At 44.1% G+C, this 6,336-nt stretch overlaps 1 protein-coding gene across 2 annotated transcripts in view; it reads left to right on the top strand.

Annotated features, from left to right (window-relative positions):
* Positions 1–6,336, top strand: part of FOXP3 (forkhead box P3) — a 163,447-nt gene that overhangs the window by 60,544 nt on the left and 96,567 nt on the right. The window lies entirely within an intron of this gene.

The following is a 6,336-nucleotide window of genomic DNA, read 5'->3' as shown; positions in this document are numbered from 1 at the left end:
AGATACACATTTGGGGATCATTTATGAATGCAGAAAAATGCAGGTGTGATTGTGCATATTTGTATGCAGGCCCTTATCCTGTATTTTAATTGTATTTTTAAACAGAAGCTTTGGGTAACATTTTGCAGGTTTTTGTTCTGTGATTGAAATGCACATATCTGCAGACGTAAGAGGTCACATCCAAATCTCCCTACTATCACATGTGTACCACTCCCTGAAATTCATTTAATATTTTCTCCGATTTAAATACTGCTTTTGGACCCTCATCTATCTTTTGTATATAGCTTGTGGCACAAACCGTTCAATTGGGCTGCGTTCTCAAGCATCTTCATTAAATATTTGAAGTTTGCACTTTGCTTCTATAAATGCACTTCTTTTACAAAATGCAATTAGAAGGAGCAAAGGCAAATTAGGACAAGGAGTTCCATTTATCACCCTTTCCATGGTGGTGTAAAAATTTGGCACAATGTTGCACAACTAAAAAGGCTCCCAAGACTCTGAATAAATAGACAGCATACCCATATATCAGCAATCTCTACCTCTTGAAGTTCATTTGAATATCCTGTCTCTCAAAATATATATTTATTTATTTTTACAATACATACTACATACATCCTGATTTTTGCATGGAGCAATCAATGGGGTAAATTTATTGAACGTTCTAAAAAGAAAAAGTGGAGGTATTGCCCCTAGCAACCCATCAGATTCTAGCTATCATTTTCTAGAATGTACTTGATAGCTAGAATTGGGGGACATTTCATTTTTAAAAGTATATACCTTTCCCCCCCATCATCATATTGAGCAAAGTTGTGCTTTGATAACAGGTGCAGGAGGGGGGGGGGGTTAACATAGTTGCACCATGATGTCACAAGGCTCAAAATAATGCTTTTAAAGCTGTAAGCTCTTATTAGTCCATGTTTATAAATGGCTTCTGCAAAAAAAAAAAAAAGACTTGTCCTGTCCCGCCATCAACATGGGCATATCAAAACAGTAGCCATGTATCTTTAGTGCAGCTCCAATACAGACACCCCTTTGGCCATGACTATTCTAAAAAGGACGTTATATTAATTCACTCTGCGGCCAAAACTTGAAGACTGATATAATAAGGAATAACGCATTACATCACGTGGAAATGACAACTGTCATTATATGCTCAACCAAATGTAACCACTGAGATTCCACAGCTGTAAACATTTCAGACGCATGTTCATAAAGGGAGTAAAAACAATTTGGACCCCTGAACAAGTGGTAGGCTTTGCACATGGCGTTTAACGTGAACTTGTGTTAAGTACTGCTTGACATGGGTTTATGAATAGAGATCATTGATAACTTTGGGAAGAACATCCATATGACACCTCACAACCTATCTTGGTGGACAAAAAAACTGACATCAATTTAATTTAAATTCTCATTGTTGCCAGGCACTCTATTAGCCAAAGAAAGTAACAATCTAAACCACCTTTATTTCTGTTTCTTAGAAATATATTTATTGAAAAAGGCAATATGGCAATCCATTGGTTTGGATGGGCATGCTGGGACTTGTGGTTCCGAAGCACCTGGAGAACACCAGCTTGCCTACCTCAGCTGTATAATAACAGCTCTATCTGTGCGGTGTAATCCCTTCAGAATACCTGCTACTTACAGGGCATTCCATTATCTGCATGCTCTGACACCTTCTTAAATGAATCAGCATTTAGCAAATTCCTAACACGTGCTTGTAACTCCCAGGAACTTGGCGCCCAACACTTTATCACATAAGGAAGCAAGAATAATGTTACTAGCACAAATGTGTGAGTCTGCGGCTTTATATAGCTTTTACTGGTATCACTGGTATTTTTGTCCTCATTTGATCTTTTGCTTGTGCTTTCTTATTCATGTAGCCAAATTAGGTGTAATTTAAAGGGGCATGTAGAATACGCTATCAGTAGGCATGGTTTATATGGATTCTACAAGTGTTCAGCAACATTCCTCAATTGTCTGCATATTCTCATTTATTAACATCTGTAACAGATGCCATAGTTTGTTTGCCGGAAGCAAAAATAAATATTAACTATAGATTCTGTAGGCACAGTGCCCCTGATGGCCAAATTATCAAGGAAAACATGAACAAGCAGTAATTTGGTTTATTCAACAACAAACATCCATTTATTGTGGTGTAAAGTAAGCAAATAATTTGTTACTGAAACCCAGAGTTCTTCCAGTTCTTCATAATGCATGAGCCAGCAAAAAACCTTCCCCTTTGCCCTAACAACAATTCATCCATATGAGTAATACAAATTTAAACTTACACCTATCTTATTAGTATTACCTTCCCACTACACTACAGACAGCTGAAGCTCCTCCTACATCTTTAGGACAGATACAAAAAGCTGAGGCTAAAGTCATTTGAGTTGCTGTGACATCATTGTCCCTGTCTCTTTGTATGACTCCACCATGTCACACAGTGCATTTCTGGGTGTAACCCCTGGACAAACCTGCATTAGGGGTATAGGGTATCAATAGGAAATCACTAACCATTGTTTCTCTGTAGGATTGCAGCAGGTAGAAGGTGATTTCTTCACTCCACCTGAGATCAAACAGGGAGATGGCATGCAGCAGCAGCTTGCGGTACAGACTGACCCGGCAGTAAGACAGCTTATCCTCTTGCACCCAAGGGTGCTGTGCACTCCAGCCCGCAGCTCCCTCCTTCTCACTGTCGGGTGGATGCTGTTAGTAAGGAGCCTTGGTTGATATTGTGATAATGAGGCAAAGTGTGATGAAGGGGGAACAGTGTGATGATGGAGGGACCAGTGTGTTTATGGAGGAGAGCAATGATGAAAGAAATAAATAGTTTGATGAAGGGGAACAGTGTGATGAATGGGAACAGTGTGATGAAGGGGCACAGTGTGATGAAGGGGGATCTGTGTGATGAAGCAGGGGCCAAATGTGATGAAGGAGGGGACCAATGATATGAAGGAGGGATAGTGTGATAAAGGGGGACATTGTGAAGAAGGAGGAGGACAATGTGATGAAGGAGGAGACCAGTGTTGAAGGAGGGGACCATTGTGATGAGGGAGGGGAGCAATGATGAAAGAAGGAAACAGTGTGATGAAGGGGGAACAGTGTATTGAAGGGGACCGATGTGATGAAGGGGAACAGTTTGATAAAGGGGAACAGTGTTATGAAGGGGCAAAGTGTGATGAAGGGGGAGTAGTGTGATGGAGGAGGGGACCACCGTGAAGGGGGAGCAGTGTGATGAAGAGGCACAGTTTAATGAAGGGGACTGGTGTCATGAAGGTGGAACAGTGTGGTGAAGGAGGGGACCAGTGTTTTGAAGGGGCACAGTTTGATGAAGGGGCACAGTCAGATGAAGGAAGGGAACAGTGTGATTAAGGAGGGGACCAGTGTTAAAGAAGAGAACCAGTGTTGAAGGAGGGGACCAGTGTGATGAGGGAGGGGAGCAATGATGACAGAATGGAACAGTGTGATGAAGGGGGAATAGTTTGATGAAGAGGCACAGTGTAATGAAGGGGACCGATGTGATGAAGGGGCACCAGTGTGAGGAAGGAAGGGACCAGTGTGTTGATGTAAGGGAGCAATGATGAAGGATGGGAGCGGTGGGATGACGAAGGGGAACAGTGTGATAAAGGGGAACAGTGTGATGAAGAAAGAAAACAGTTTGAAGAAGGGGGAGCAGTGTGATGAAGGAGGGGACAAGTGTGATGAACGAGGAACAGTGTGATGAAGGGTGATAATGTGATGAAGGGGCACAGTGTGATGAAGAAAGGAAACAGTGTGATGAAGAGGCACAGTGTGATGAAGAAAGGAAGCAGTTTGATGAAGGGGAAACAGTGGGAAGAAGGAGCGGGACAACGTGTTGAAGGAGGGGTCCGGGGTTGAAGGAGGGGACCAGTGTGAGGGGAGCAATTATGACAGAAGGGAACAGAGTGATGAAGGGGGAACAGTTTTAGGAAGAGGCACAGTCTAATGAAGGGAACCGGTGTGATGAAGAGGGACCAGTGTGCGGAAGGAAGGGACCAGTGTGATGATGGAAGAGAGCAATGATGAAGGAAGGAAGCAATGATGAAGGAGGGGAGCAGTCGGATGATGAATGGGAGCAGTGTGATATATATATTATAATAAATTACATTGTATTATTCCATGATCATTAAGTTGGGGGGGAGGGGGCACAAAAAAATATTGCACACTGTGCTGCGAAAATCTGGGGCTGTTCCTGTGTAAACAGAGACTTGTAATGGGCCAAGGGGTATACCAACAGAGAGAGGGCCTGGGGAATCCACAAAACCTGGCCTGCTAACAGGCTTTATGCATATGCAGTTAGGCTTTACACAGAAAACGTTGATGTACATTTAAAAAAATTGCTAAAATGTAAAGAGTCAGCATTTCTTTCTAAGAAAAATTAACCTTTATCCAAAAATCCAGCAATTTCTCCTAAGGTGCCAAAACAAATAACACTTGACTGACTATATGACTATATGGGTGAAATTCAAACCTCAAGGTAAACAAAGGCACTTTCCTTTTATATTTAGTCTTTTACAGGCTTTCAGTTAAAGGGAACATATTAGCTAAAATGTTTTCAATGTATTTAAATGTTTATACTTTATAAAAATAGTTGTCTGTGGTGGCTTGGGCGCCATCTCAGCGAGACATCTGCCTGCAAAGCTCCGCAGCAGATATTGCCTTTTTGGCCGATAACTGTCCCCATTGTGGCTATCAACTGCCTTCAGCAGTGGATGAAGGAGTCAGGCATACGGAGTGCATCCTGGAGGCCCCTCACGCTCAAGACAGACCACCATATTAACTCGGTGGTGAGCGCAGCCTACCTTACTCACGGACCCTGAGGTTCACCCCCTCACCGAGTGCCAGTCGACCTGCTGCCCTGTGTAGACAGAGGACCCTGATGGGAAGAGACCCAGGAGTGTCACCTGACCCAGGAGCAGGCTACCCTCCGGACTGCGGAGGCGCGGTGTGCGCCCTGCTGAGACCTCGGCCTGGAGTGTTACCGGCAGCCCACGCTCCGAACTTACGGTTTTTGGAGGCTCACTTCCAGTCGGTGCGATCGCAGCACTTCTCATCAGCCCACAGAAGAGAGGTAGGTCTTTGAACCTCTACCCCGGCCGGGCAGTCAATTTAACAACTTTAGCCCCTAGGCTGAAGAATCATCTGGACCAGAGGTATCCAGTGCTGAAGTTGGATTGCAAGTGTCCAATACTATATGTGCAAAACGTTCCCCACTTCTACCACTGGGGGGTGGGGGAGGGGCGGTCGTTTGCTAGAGACCTTCTCTCCATGTGACTTGACACAGTCGAAATTTTCGGCCACCATGTGAATTTTACTATGCTGCCTGATCCTGGGTAAGACCCCTTTCACCTAATCTGAGATCAATGTGCGTTCTCCTCCCTAACCCTTCTTCATTTCCTCACATTATCCTGCCCGTCTATTGGTTTGTCCTCATCATGTCTACCAAACCATAGAAAGTAACATCGGGAACATCAGCAAATTTCTTTGGATCAAAATCTAAACCCTCCTCCCCCCAAGCTGATCACCAGGGGCCATCAAGCTCTTCGTCTTCTGATGCTGAGCTTGACCCTCAGATTCAAGCGGTATTGACTAGCCTCCTGGAGGGGTTGAAGACAACTTTCTATCAGGAGCAGACAAAAGTGGTCAGTGAGTTCAAAACTGAGTTGAACACATTGGGCAACAGGATGGATGTCTTGGAATCAAAAACTGATGATATCTGCCGTTCCAACTCTGTTATTGATAAGGAACTCTCCCTTCTCTGCGACAAAGTTGAAAATTTGAAGGAAAAATCGATCCCGCCATAATAATATCTGCATCAGAAATGTGTCTGAAGAAGTCGGCCCTGTGAATTTCCAAGCTTTCCTCAAATTACTTCTCCTTCACCTCCTTCCGAATATATCTGAAGCTGACTGTCTTATGGACTGGGCTCATTGTGCTCTGAGAGCTAAGCCTACCAGTGGACAACCTCCTCGGGACATCATCGTCCGTTTGCACTACTTTCGAACCAGAGACTGCATCCTCTTTGCTACTCGAGACCAATCCGTGGTCTCTTTTCGGGACATGGACATTCAATTATTCCAGGACCTCGCTCCTTCTACAATACAAAAACGGAGGGACCTTCAGCCAGTCACCAAGATTCTCCGCCAACACAGTATCTGATACCGCTGGTGTTTCCATTCCAGCTCCAAGTCTTTGCTACCAATTCCTCTCACTTTGTTAAAACTCAATCAAAGTCAGAATCTCCTGGCCAAGCTGGGCATCCTTCCCGTGGCGTCAGCTCCTCATTTTCCGCCTCCTCAGTCCCAGCCTCATTTT

Source organism: Mixophyes fleayi, chromosome 9 (genome assembly GCF_038048845.1).
Source record: "Mixophyes fleayi isolate aMixFle1 chromosome 9, aMixFle1.hap1, whole genome shotgun sequence".
NCBI lineage: Eukaryota > Metazoa > Chordata > Amphibia > Anura > Limnodynastidae > Mixophyes > Mixophyes fleayi.
This window is presented reverse-complemented; position numbering and strand designations above follow the sequence as displayed.